This window comes from Pristiophorus japonicus, chromosome 21 (assembly GCF_044704955.1).
Source record: "Pristiophorus japonicus isolate sPriJap1 chromosome 21, sPriJap1.hap1, whole genome shotgun sequence".
In the NCBI taxonomy this organism is placed as follows: domain Eukaryota; kingdom Metazoa; phylum Chordata; class Chondrichthyes; family Pristiophoridae; genus Pristiophorus; species Pristiophorus japonicus.
In genome coordinates, this window is record NC_091997.1 from 2244488 (window position 1) to 2258646 (window position 14159).

Here is a 14159-nt window from a genome sequence, read left to right on the forward strand (position 1 = left end):
AGCTCTCACAGGGTCCTAATGCCCAACAAATAAATAGAGCATGAACACAACACTTGGCACTGGAAATGCCCGCTATTCAGGGCAATGGCATCCATTGGTAAAGGGCTGTATCATTCAGACCAGAAGACCCAAATTCATTTTCCATTGCCTGCTCCGTTAGGTGATGTCCACCAGAGCAGCAGTTGTGATGCTATAGTTGATTGCCAGTGTTCCTGGGTTAGAAAAGGAAAACAGGACAACCCAGGCTCCTGTTCCTGATCACTATCCACTGCCCTTCCCCTGTGCAGCGCGAAGGGAGGCGTTGTGCACGTTTCGTGGTGCAAGGACGGGAAACTTGCGAATTAAAGTGCCGGGCCGGGAGCGCTTTGAGAGAAGCCTGGGGTGGGGGAGCCTTAAAAAAAACACAAAAACATTGCCAAAACATTGCCCACGCCACCACAACACAAATCGCTAAAAGAATTAAAAGAACAAACACTCGCACTTACCTTTGGAGAACTTTACCTTTCTCTGTGCGCCAACTGTGCTGGACTGCACTGATTTCCCAAGCAATCGTTGTGGCCGCACTTCCGGGCGGATGGATCGGGCAAAAGTCCCAGCTACTGCCGGTGTCACAACCAGAGGCGTTACACACCCGACTCAGCTCTTCCCAACAGTGCCGCCGCAAAACGGGACCGGAGGATCGTGGCGTGGCCCAGGAGACCGGAACTCCGCCTTTCACCCACTCCGGGGCGAAACCCGGAGCACAAAGGAAAATCCAGCCCAATATTCTGGGAATTTCCATCCTTGTTTATTCTGGACCCAACTTAGTCCCTTTGTTTAACCTCCTAAGACACTGGAAGGTTTAATAAGCTTTCGATGAGACTCTGGTTTGCATTTGATTCTGCTAACTGAAAACATCAATCTGTCGTGCTTTTGAATTATAGATTGTGAGTTTGTATCTCAGTGGACCATCTCAAAGTAGGATACTGACTCGTCTGGAAATTAAAAATGTAATTAATTGCTTGCTGGAACAGCTTTGGGCCTTCTCGTTGAATGGGTGCAATTCTTGTGATGCCATTGCAGACATTTTTAATTTCCGGTTTAGAAAAATCCTGTAAGGAGGGAGACGTAAATGTGTAGGTATGAACATTAACTTAAACAGCAGATAAACTTGCTGGACTGAATAGATTTTTCACATTGTTTATTGTCAAGGAGCTCTTTGATCCACTTAAATGACCATATCATTAATTTTCCACAAAAATGCATTATTTGTCAAAAATGTTATATTGTGGTTGATGTATTTCAGTAACTTTGACTGTTGAGGTGCTTTTGTTCTGAGTATATTAAACACTGGTACGTGAATAAAAAGTACAGAAATAGAATGCTGAGGAACCCCCTCAGAATCTGTTGTGAATAACTTGATACTCTCTAAGTCAAAACACCATATATTAGAAACAAAGTCTTCAGGCCTTCCATTTGTTGTGTAACTGTGCTTAGAGCATCAACATAAAGTCTTGACATTTTTATCAACTGTGCTGTCCGCCGTCTGTTTCCGGTGACTTATTACCATGTTTGTAGGAACTGTTTGCATATTTCATTAGGCTCTTGACATTTGACAAATGGCATAGCATGGAAGGCAAATGTCTCCTCCTGAAGTGCCTGTGTGACCTAATAGAAACTCGTCCCACCTCCTTTGCTTCACTTTTGTTTTCCGAAACCTTTTTCTGGTGAGGGTGTGTGTCACTTTAATGTTTTCGTTCAAAAAAAAAGCTAATAGTTCTCCCTTCCTTTGTTTTGGTCTTGAGCCACGTAACAACTGCAATTGAGACATTCAGTCAGGAAAATGTTCATAAGGTCTCCACAATACCTCTCTTGGCCAACTCACAGGAGGTATTTGAGGGCAGCTTGATGATTACTTAGTCTCTAATTATCCCCCCCTTCTCCCCCTCCACCCTCAGTTGGGAAGTGCAAACTCAGCAGAGATTGCACAATCTGCAGAATGGGGGAAGAAAGCGAGGTCCATCCTGCAACATTCTACTCTGTGACACTGGGCTTTTTATAAATCCAAAAGTGAGTATTGACACTACTATGTCAGCAAATGAGTTTGAGATGGGGGCAGGACTTAAGACAGGGCTTAGAGCAAACAGTCTATTTACTCTGCAAACAGAGTCTATTTAAACAGAGTCTCTGCGAACTACGGCAAAGCGAACTCATGATCGAAACGGCAGCAGAGTTTCCCGATAAAAGCAGCATTATTTCGCCAGTGAGTGGAGGATAGAAAACAGATTATAAATGTATAATCAATCCCAGTCACTTACAGCAGGATTCCAGGTGTGATTGCCCAATCAACTTCATTCTGGGCCGGACTAGTGGTGTCACTATTGCAATTGGCGAGAATGGATTTAAAACAGTGATTATGCCATTGTAACATTTCTTACAGACATTGTTTTTAGAAAAAAAAACTTGCACTTTCTGAACATCCTTCTAGACTGAGAGGAAATTGCAGCAACAGACCTGATTAAAGAGTTTTTTTTTAATTAGTTAACTAATTGGTTTATTAACAAAGGTTTAACAATCACACTACACATTACCAGTTCATCCACTAGACTCACAACTGCATTCCTCATCGTGGATGACCCAGGCCCAACTGGCTGGGGTTTTATTGAGTCTTGTGAACATCACGTGACTGGCTAAGCCACCCACAATGCAACAGCTCTACAACTATTTTAATTCTAACTTTAAACCAAATGGGCCCTTTTGGCAGGAGCACCCCTGATTAAAGGGTCACCTCACAGTGGGTGTGCCACCAGCTGAAGATATACACATCTGTATTGTCTAGTTTGAGTTAAACATGGACCCACAAACGATGACTAAAAAACAATTTTCTCTCCATATCTTAACCCTTCCCCAGTGTTTTACCATGGGCCTTCTTTTGACATTTCTGGAATACTTTCTACATTTTTCAAAATTCGTTTCTATTTTAGAATGGAACATTTTGAGCCTTTTTAGCCCAGGTACTAAGATGGCCAGCAGTTGTTGAGAGCTTTTTGGGACTCCATACTCCCTGTCTAAGAGCTGGCTACCATCTCCCTTTGATTTTCCTTACCATTTTCCTAGATTTACTGAAAATTAACAGGTGAAATTACACTGTGATTTCAGCAAACAGAAGTGGTAATACATTGCACCACATCATACTGCACACTCTTTTATTATATTCTCTCCCTGGTTTTCCTGTGTACAGTGGTTTTGCCCTGAGTGCCTTTGTTATGCATAAGGGCGCGGTCCATTTCTTCTCTTTGCATCCATAGTGATTTGATCCCTCTGCTATTAAGCAACAGAGAACGCACCTAATATCCAGATATACTAATGCATACATCCTAATATTTGTGTTGGACCTTCCCTGCTGGCTGGAAGGAGGTCGATATGTGGCAGCAATTAAGCAACCACATTTCTGGCCTGTACAGACTGGCCCCCCGCCCTAGAAACAACAGCCTCTGCCTCCAGAAGGAACGTTTTATATTTGCTGTTGGGGGAAGTGGGTGGGTGGTGATTGCTACACCAGTAAAGCCCACTTCTTGAGGTAGTTAACTCCTCACTCTTCTGAGCCTGGACTACTGCGTTTCTTTATCCTGCCATTGTGACATTATGGCCCTGCACTCTGAAATCCTCTTCCCAAACCTGCTGCTGATCCTCTCACCCCACCCCACTGCCCAATCAAAGCCTCCTCAAGACCTATCTTTTGAACCTCACATTTGGACATCACCTCATAAAGTACCGTACAGTAACGAGGGCAGTAGATAGTCATGGGTGGACATTAGTTTGTAGTTTAATCTGTAGCTTCAGATAAAATCTACAATTCATTCAGTCTCCACTAACATGGCTTATGGCATCATCAAACCTTTCCTTTAAATAGCAGTTTCATTAGTCACTCCACAATTCCATGTGTAACAACTTGCCTACGTTGAATCTCTTGTCAAAATTGGATTTAAAAATGAGGTGGTCTCTTCATCTCCTAATGCACCAAATTCAAAATAGTTTACAAATCCTTCAATGGCCTTGCTCCACTTTACATTTGTGACCATCTGTAGCCATGTGTCCCAGGTCACACTCTATTATGTATGTACTTTTGGGATCACTAGCCACTAGATGGCATCATTGTTGGAGGCCACGTGTGTGCAGCCCAAGTATAAAAGGCCAGCCATTTTGTATATTAATCACTTTGGGCCTTAATAAAGCAGAGCCAAGGTCATACCTCTTGGAGTTAAACAGTACTCAATGTAACAGTTATTGCACACACAACATTTGGTGACGAGGCAATAAGAACCTTTACATGCAAAAATGAGCACAATTGGATTGTTGGAGCGATTTGTGGAAGATGATTGGGCAGTCTTCATGAGCTGTTTGAGCCAGTTCTTCGTGGCCAACAAAATGGAGGAGGTCGGCGACGCAGATCGGTGCCGGAGGGTGTTCCTTCCGGTTTGCGATCCAAAAATTTATGGTCTGATAAAGAATCTACTCCTGCCTGTGAGTCCAACAGAGAAGATGTATGAAGAATTGTGTACACTGGTACAGGACCACCTTAAGCCAGAAGAAGGCATCATCATCTCGAGATACAGATTTTATATGCACGTTCGCTCAGAGGGCCAGAATGCAGCAGAATTCGTTGCCGACCTGAGACCGTGTAAGTTCGGGGCTGTGTTGGCAGACATGTTATGGGACTTCTTTGTAATCGGCATCAACCACAAGGTGATCTGCGTAAACTACTGGCGGTGGAGACGTTGGACTTGAACAGGCCATCACGATCGCTCAGTCATGCATGACGGTGGATAGAAGTCTAAAGTAGATATCAGTGAAAAATCAAAACTGGGCAAGTGCTGTAAATACGATTGATTCAGCGTTCGGCAGAGCGGCAAATGGCAGGGCCTACCCGACTGCATCGCGAAACCTGTGGCTGCCAAAGTCCACCAGCGGGAATTTATCCGATTTCTCCCTGTTGGCGTTGTGGAGGAAATCACTGGCACCAGCAGTGCCGATTTAAGCAATATAGTTGCAAAGGCTGTCTGAGAGTGGGGCATCTCCAGCGCAAGTGTCCGCAGATGAGCAAGCGAGCTGCGACACACCACATGGAGGATGATGGTCAGACTAGCGCGGATCCGGATGCACAATCCAAGATACCAGAGGAGGAAGTGTATAGACTGTACTCGTTCCTAACTAAGAGCAAACCGATAATGATCAACATGAAATTTAATGGGGTGTCGGTATCGATGGAACTGGACACGGGGGCACGTCAATCGATAATGAGCCAGAGGGCATTCAACAAGCTGTGGAATACTCAGGCTGTGAGGCGCAGGCTGAGTCCAGTCAATGCCAAGTTCGCACATACACCAAAGAACTCATAACGGTGATTGGCAGTGCCACAATTAACGTGTCGTATGACGGTGCGGTTCACGAGTTACCGCTATGGATTGTCCCAGGCAATGGTCCAACGCTGTTCGGCAGGATCTGGCTTGAAAAAATCAGATGCGATTGGAATAACATCAAGGCGTTGTCGTCGGAGAAAGATACATGTGCCCAACTACTGAGCAAGTTCCCCTCACTGTTCAAAGCAGGCATCGGCAACTTCACGGGAGTCAAGGTGCAGATCCACGTGGACTCGGATGTAAGACCCGTCCATCATAAAGCTCGGGCAGTTCCGTATATGATGAGGCAGAAGGTCAAAATCGAACTGGACAGACTCCAGCATGAAGGGATCATATCACTGGTTGAATTTAATGAATGGGCCAGTGTAAGGGGTTTTCAGGGAGTGTTGTTGTGCCTTGGGTGTCTCTCTCTGGGCTTCTGCCCTCACAGCTTATGCCTGGCCTGTGAGGTACCCTGAGTGCTGCAAGAGCACCCCTGGAGAGACTGTGTCCACAGCTTATGAAGGGGGTTTTGAGACTCGTGTGTCCCCACAGCTTATGCCTAGCCTGTGAGGCACCTGTGAGTGTCAAACACTCCTAACCCCTTTCTTCCCTAGCCTGTGACACACAGTTGAGCGTTTTCGAGGCGCTCCTAGCTTCCCTTACACGGTTCTGACATAAGACTCACGATCAGGAGATGTAATACAATAGAACTGAGACAAGGTGATTCCAAGAGGAACTTTAGGCTTCCAATTTATTTGACAAGGTGTATCTCAACAAACAGCAATACACCAACAAAACAATCCCCCTAAATCCCACTAAACGGACACAACAAAAATCTTTACACAAGTTTAGCAGTACAATGCCCAACCTCCCACCTTTCCTGACCTAACTGAGTTGGGAGTTCCGGGGACCAGAGGTAATACTCACTACTGTGCCTTCTGCAGTCTGGTGGTTTGTTTCTTCTATCTTCGGTGTCTTCGGACACTGGTTTTCCTTCAGTGTCAAAAGTCTTGCTGGTTGTTGGATGACGAGGGCAGGGAAACCACACACACTACGTCAGAAACCCCTTTTTATAGCCAGATTATTCAGTCTGCCTCTCCTGCTGAAATCGATTCTTCCCATTGATGGGCTTTGTGATTTTGAAAAATGCAACAGTTTTAGATTATTGCGGGTTTTTTCCACTGATGTTAACCTACTCAAGGTTTGAGTGGGTGTTGATTGTGTTGGCCTCCTGTAGCCATTGTGTAGGTCCTTGGTTTGTTTTGGGTTCCCTAGTTTTCTGAAGATCTGCATAATTTCCTTCCATAGTCCGATAATGGCTGTGCGCCAGTCCCACAGTTTTCGAGCAAGTGCTCTCCCATTGGCTTGAAAGCCCCATGCTTCGGGCTGACTCTGTCCCACCATTGGCCCTCCGGTGTCCTCCCCCATCCAATCACTGCTCTGCCAAAGTCAAACTGTATCGGTTTCAATTCACAGCACAAACTGATCCCACAGCCCTTTTCCTTCTGGGTAAAATGAGGGGGTTTTCATCCTCCCCTACACCAGCCCCATTGTTCCTGTGCTGAAAAGTGATGGCACAGTCAGAATCTGTGGAGACTACAAGGCTACGATCAACAGGGTTTCGAAACAAGATCAGTACCCATTACCGAAGGCTGATGACTTGTTTGCAACGCTAGCCAGAGGGAAGTCATTCACCAAACCGGACTTGTCGTCGGCCTACATGACACAGGAGCTGGTCGAGACATCGAAGAGACTTACGTGCATTAACACGCATAAAGGACTGTTTATTTATCACAGGTGCCCTTTTGGAATTCACTCGGCTGCAGCAATATTTCAGAGGAACATGGAGAGTTTACTGAAGTCCGTTGCCAGAACCATCATATTCCAAGATGACATCCTGATCACAGGTCGTGACTCCGAGGAACATCTGAACAACCTGGAAGAGGTTCTACATCGTCTGGACAAAGTGGGACTCAGACTGAAACGCTCGAAGTGCGTCTTCATGGCACCAGAGGTCGAATTCCTGAGGAGGAAAATTGCTGCTGATGGCATCAGGCCCATGGACGCGAAAACCAAGGCCATCAAGAATGCACCCAAGCCGCAGAATGTAACAGAGCTGCATTCGTTTCTGGATCTACTCAACTACTTCGGTGACTTCCTACCTAAATTGAGCACCTTATTAGAAACACTGCACATGCTGCTAAGAAAAGGCGACAACTGGATGTGGGGTGCGTCTCAAGACAGAGCTTTTGAGAAAGCCATTAATCTGCTTTGCTCCAACAACATTATGACCCATGTAAACGTTTAGTATTGGCCTGTGATGCTTCGTCATATGGAATTGGTTGCGTACTCCAACAAGTTAATGAGTCGGGTAAACTTCAACCAGTCGCGTATGCTTCTAAAAGTTTGTCTAAAGTGGAAAGAGCCTACAGCATGGTAGAGAAAGAAGCACTAGCCTGTGTGTATGGGGTTAAAAACATGCATCAGTACCTGTTTGGTCTTCGGTTTGAACTGGAGACAGATGACAAACTGCTCATTTCACTGTTCTCTGAAAACAAAGGTATCAATACCAATGCTTCATCCTGCATCTAGAGATGGGCGCTGATATTATCCGCTTATGATTATGTAATTCGTCATAGACCTGGCGCCGAGAATTGTGCCGATGCTTTCAGCCATCTGCCGTTGCCCACACCGGAGGTGGAAATGCCACAACCAGTGGACCTATTGTTAGTCACGGATGCTTTTGAGAGTGAAGGAATCCCTGTCACGGCTCAACAAGTTAAAACCTGGACCAGCCAGGACCCAATTTTATCGGTGGTGAAGAGTTGCATCCTCAAAGGTGATTGGTCTGCCATACCCAAGCAAATGTGCGAGGAGACCAAACCTTACATTCATCGCAAAGACGAACCATCTATTCAGTCGGATTGTATACTGTGGGGCAATCGTGTTGTTATGCCCAAGAAAGGGAGAGAGAAATTTGTATGTGAGCTACATTGCACACATCCTGGCATTGTAATGATGAAAGCCATCGGCAGGTCTCATGTATGGTGGCCGGGAATTGACTCTGAGCTGGAATCATGTGTGCATCAGTGCAACACTTGCATGCAGCTCAGCAAAGCACCAGCAGAATCGCCGCTGAGTCTGTGGTCGTGGCCGTCCAAACCATGGTCCAGGATCCACATAGACTTTGCAGGTCCCTTCCTGGGGAAGATGTTTTTAGTTGTGGTGGATGCATATTCGAAGTGGATAGAGAGTATAATCAGGTCATCCAGAACATCCACAGCTACATTGAGAATCTCAGTGTCATGTTCACAACACATGGTCTGCCTGACATCGTTGTTAGCGACAACGGATCGTGAAACTCAATGGTATCAAACATGTAAGGTCAGCACCGTTCAAACCTGCATCCAATGGGCAAGCAGAACGTGCTGTCCGAATCATAAAGCAGAGTATGAAGTGAGTAACCCAAGGGTCACTGCAGACCCTCCTGTCATGCATACTGCTTAGTTACAGGACAAGACCACACACGCTTCCCGGGGTCTCACCTGCTGAACTAATGATGAAGGGAGGTCTTAAGACCAAGCTATCTCTTGTACACCCTGACTTGCATAATCATGTTGAACATAGAAGACAAAGTTAGAAAGGGTATCATGATCACGCAACTGTGTCACGCGATATTTCTGTAAATGATCCTGTACATGTTGTGAATTATGGTCAGGGCCCCAAGTGGATCGCTGGTACAAGAGAGTATTTATTGTCAAGCTCAAACATGTGCAAACATGCAGGAAACATGTGGATCAGACAAAGCTGCGACACACAGACGAACCGGAACAGTCGGAGGAAGAGACAATCGACAACCAACCAATCTACCCCCAGTCATCAGAGGACTCAGTGGTCATCAGTGAATCGGGACTTTCAATCACTGACATGGTCAATGAAAATGGACTTTCAATCCCTGACATGGCCATTGCCACTCCCACCAGGTCAGTCACCCAGCCACCAGTCACAACAGACTCTGAACACTCACCCAAGGCTGGAGTTGAACTGAGACGGTCAATCCGGGAGTGTAAAACACCGGACCGTCTTAATTTGTAAAAGACTGTGTTAATATCTCAGAGAGGGGTATTGTCATGTATATACTTTTGGGATCACTAGCCACTAGATGGCATCACTGTTGGAGGCCATTGGACTGCACGCACGTGTGTGCAGCCCAAGTATAAAAGGCCAGCCATTTTGTATATTAGTTACTTTGGGCCTTAATAAAGAAGAGCCAAGGTCATACCTCTTGGAGTTAAACAGTACTCAGTCTAACAATTATTGCATACACAACACACTCAACACTTCTGGGCCTGTATGCCATCAGCCATCATCGCTCTGCACTCTGAAATTACCTCCCTAAACCCCTCCGCTTTGCTGCTTCTTCCCCCACCCCCAACCATTCAAAGCCTCCTCAAGACCTACATCTTCATAGAAACATAGAAATTTACAGCGCAGAAGGAGGTCATTTTGGCCCATTGTGTCCGCGCCGGCCGACAAAGAGCTGCACGGCCCTTGGTCAGCAGCCCTAAAGGTTACATATAAACCTATGAACAACAAACAATGACGGAAAGGTAAAGAGCACCCAGCCCAACCAGTCCGCCCCACACAACTGCAACACCCCTTACACTAAAACATTCTACACTGCACCCCAACCGGAGCCATGTGATCTCCTGGGAGAGGCAAAAACCAGATAAAAACCCAGGCCAATTTTGAGGAAAAAAATCTGGGAAAATTCCTCTCCAGCCTTGCATTTGGTCCCCTCCTCTCAATTCCTGCTTGATACCAATTTTCCTTCTCTCTTGCATGAAGCAACCTGAGGCATTAAAGTTGCTATATTAATGAAAGTTGCTACTGTGGCTAACATAGATAGAAACATAGAAAATAGGTGCAGGAGTAGGCCATTCGGCCCTTCGAGCCTGCACCCCCATTCAATGAGTTCATGGCTGAACATGCAACTTCAGTACTCCATTCCTGCTTTCTCGCCATACCCCTTGATCCCCCGAGTAGTAAGGACTACATCTAACTCCTTTTTGAATATATTTAGTGAATTGGCCTCAACAACTTTCTGTGGTAGAGAATTCCACAGGTTCACCACTCTCTGGATGAAGAAGTTTCTCCTCATCTCGGTCCTAAATTGCTTACCCCTTATCCTTAGACTGTGACCCCTGGTTCTGGACTTCCCCAACATCGGGAACATTCTTCCTGCATCTAACTGTCTAAACCCATCAGAATTTTAAACGTTTCTATGAGATTCCCTCTCATTCTTCTGAACTCCAGTGAATACAAGCCCAGTTGATCCAGTCTTTCTTGATATGTCAGTCCTGCCATCCCGGGAATCAGTCTGGTGAACCTTCGCTGCACTCCCTCAATAGCAAGAATGTCCTTCCTCAAGTTAGGAGACCAAAACTGTACACAATACTCCAGGTGTGGCCTCACCAAGGCCCTGTACAACTGTAGTAACACCTCCCTGCCCCTGTACTCAAATCCCCTCGCTATGAAGGCCAACATGCCATTTGCTTTCTTAACCACCAGCTGTACCTGCATGCCAACCTTCAATGACTGATGTACCATGACACCCAGGTCTCGTTGCACCTCCCCTTTTCCTAATCTGTCACCATTCAGATAATAGTCTGTCTCTCTGTTTTTACCACCAAAGTGGAGAATCTCACATTTATCCACATTATACTTCATCTGCCATGCATTTGCCCACTCACCTAACCTATCCAAGTCACTCTGCAGCCTCATAGCATCCTCCTCGCAGCTCACACTGCCACCCAACATAGTGTCCTCCGCAAATTTGGAGATACTACATTTAATCCCCTCGTCTAAATCATTAATGTACAGTGTAAACAGCTGGGGCCCCAGCACAGAACCTTGCGGTACCCCACTAGTCACCGCCTGCCATTCTGAAAAGTCCCCATTTACTCCTACTCTTTGCTTCCTGTCTGCCAACCAGTTCTCAATCCACGTCAGCACACTACCCCCAATCCCATGTGCTTTAACTTTGCACATTAATCTCTTGTGTGGGACCTTGTCGAAAGCCTTCTGAAAGTCCAAATACACCTCATACACCACATAATGGCTCCAAGTTTCCACATGATTTGCTCCTGATTTTTAGGAGCAACTGGTGTAGAACGGAGTATCTTAGAAATCGGAATTCTCGTCATTTAGTTTGCTCCAGTTCTAGTCAGTTAGAACAGTTTCACTTTGAAACAGAATTTATTTTTCAAAAGGGGGCGTGTCCGGCCACTTACGCCTCATTTCAAAGTTTCGTGAGTGAAAACTTATTCCAAACTAACTTAGAATGGAGTAAGTGAAGATTTTTCTACGCTCGAAAAAACCTTGTCTACACTTCAGAAAATCAGGCGTAGGTTACAAATCAGGCGTAGGGAATGGGGGGGGGGGGGTTTAAAGAGAAGCTTACAAACATTAAACACTTCAGTTTTACAAATAAAGAGCCATCATCAATAATAAATGATAAATACATCAATAAATCAACCAATAAATCAATCAAAAAAAATTAATAAGAAATAATTTTTTTTTTAATCAATAAATAAAACATTTTCTACTTACCGACTGCAGCACCGGGAGCCCTCCAACAGCGTGCTGGGATGCCCCCCCCCCCAGTGTGTCTCTGTCAGTGTCTCTATCTCTCTGTCTGTCTGTGTGTCTCTCACTCTCTGTCTGTCAGTGTCTGTGTTTCTGACAGCGAGGGGAGGGGGAGGAGGGGGTTAGAGGGAGAGAGGAGGGGAGCAGAGGGAGGGAAGGGGAGGGAATGGGGAGAAGGGGGAGGGATGGGGAGAAGGGGGAGGGAGGAGAAGGGGGGAGAAGGGGATAAAGGGGAGAAGGGGGAGAACGGAGATGGGGGGAAAGGAGTTGGGGGGAGATGGGGGTGGGGTGAAGGAGATTGGGGGGGAGAAGGAGATTGGGGGGAAAGGAGATTGGGAGGGGGGGAAAGGAGATTGGGAGGGGGAGAAGGAGATTGGGGGGGAAGGGGATTGGAGGGAAGGAGATTGGGAGGGGGGGAAAGGAGATTGGGAGGGGGGAGAAGGAGATTGGGGGGGAAGGGGATTGGGGGGAAGGAGATTGGGGGGGGAAGGAGATTGGGGGGGGGAAGGAGATTGGGGGGGGGTGGAAGGAGATTGGGGGGGGAAGGAGATTGGAGGGGGTGGGAAGGAAGGAGATTGGGGGAGGGAAGCTGAACGGGCCGGGCCCGAGACTTCGGGCAGGGCCCATCCCCAGCACCAGATTTACAGGTCGTTGGGTCGGGTCGGGGGGTTGGTGGGAGGGAGGTCGGTTCGGTTCGGGTCGGGGGGAGGGAGGGAGGGAGGGGAGAGGGAGGTCAAGTCGGGGGGAGGGAGGTCAGATCGGATCCAGTCCGGAGGCGGGGGGGTGGGGAGCGGGTGTCGGGTCCAGTCCGGGGGCGGGAAGCGGGAGTCGGGTCCGGTCCGGAGGAAGCAGGAGCTGGCCGTGGGAGGAGCCTTATTCACGCAGCCCCAGTGAGGCCATTGGGCCAGGGCTAGGGGCTGCGTGCTTCGGGCCCCTCCCACACAGTTTTGGGGGCCTGGAGCTACTGCACATGCGTGCCCACTGTAGCACGCCTGTGCAGAGGTCCCGGCACTGTTTTCAGCGCAGGGACCTGGCTCCGCCCCCTACAGCTCCTGCTGCGCTGCGCCGAGGGCCAGAGGACCTGCAGGGAGGTGGAGAATATGGAGGGTTTTTTTAGGCGCACTTTGTGGCGCGAAAAACGGAAGTCCAGGTCGGGACTGCGCAGTTCTAGGCACGGCTCGAAACTTGGGCCCAAAGATGCTGCAGAGCTGTAAATTGTGTTTGTTATCTCTTTTATTAAAATGAACAGGTAGAGCGCTCTTCAATGCCTCTTGATTTGACAGCAACTCCCTGATGTCCAACCCATCCTTGTCACAATCACATAATCATTTTGAGGTGTAAATTAGGAGTAAAAAAGCACTTATTTTTTTGTAGTAGAAATATGATATGCTGCCAGGAAAAAGCACCAAACAGCAATTGTTCAGCAGGATGGTGCTATGGAGCAACCTTTGTGTTCACATGGCAACAGAGCCCGAGGAATCCAGAACAACAACAACTTGCATTTATATAGCGTCTTTAAGTTTAGTTTAGTTTAATAACGCTCTTGCGAAGCGCCTTGCAAAGCAAAACATCCCAAGGCGCTTCGCAAGAGCGTTATTAAACTAAATTTGGCACCGAACCACAAAAGGAAATATTAGAACAGATGACCAGAAGCTTGGTCAAAGAGGTAGGTTTTTGTAAAATCCTTACTCTACAGCATGAAACCACAGGAGGCACATTCTGGAGACGAGGTGACTCTGTGACCTGCTCTCTTTATTTACATGACTCCAAAGACGATGACCCTGCATGGGACCTCCCTTTTTATACCTGTGTGATCAGGTAAGGTGTGTCTCCCACAAGTTCACCCCTTGTGGTCAAGATATGCATCTAGGTTGAGTGTATACAGTAATATAGTGGTGTTACATTGTGGTTACATACATGACATCACCTTCCCCCCCAAAGTCTTATTGGGATCACAGGTTTAGTTTTTCAGGTGGTCTACGCTCCCTCGTGGAGCGCCGCAGTTGGGGCTCTGGTTGTTGGACACTCCGTGAGTGTCTGTCACCTGTGGTGATTCCGGCCTGTCCGGGCTGACCGCAGGGACTGTGCATTCTTCTGAATGCTCTTGTTGCTCGTTCACTGGCGGTGTTG

At 47.0% G+C, this 14159-nt stretch overlaps 1 protein-coding gene across 1 annotated transcript in view; it reads right to left on the reverse strand.

Moving 5' to 3' along the window:
- med24 (mediator complex subunit 24) overlaps positions 1 to 8935 on the reverse strand; it is a 590098-nt gene extending 581163 nt beyond the window's left edge. The window contains exon 1 of the mRNA XM_070864253.1: positions 8931 to 8935. The gene's annotated coding sequence lies outside the window, so the exon portion shown is untranslated. The remainder of the gene's footprint in view (positions 1 to 8930) is intronic.
- Between the last annotated feature and the right edge of the window lie 5224 nt (positions 8936 to 14159).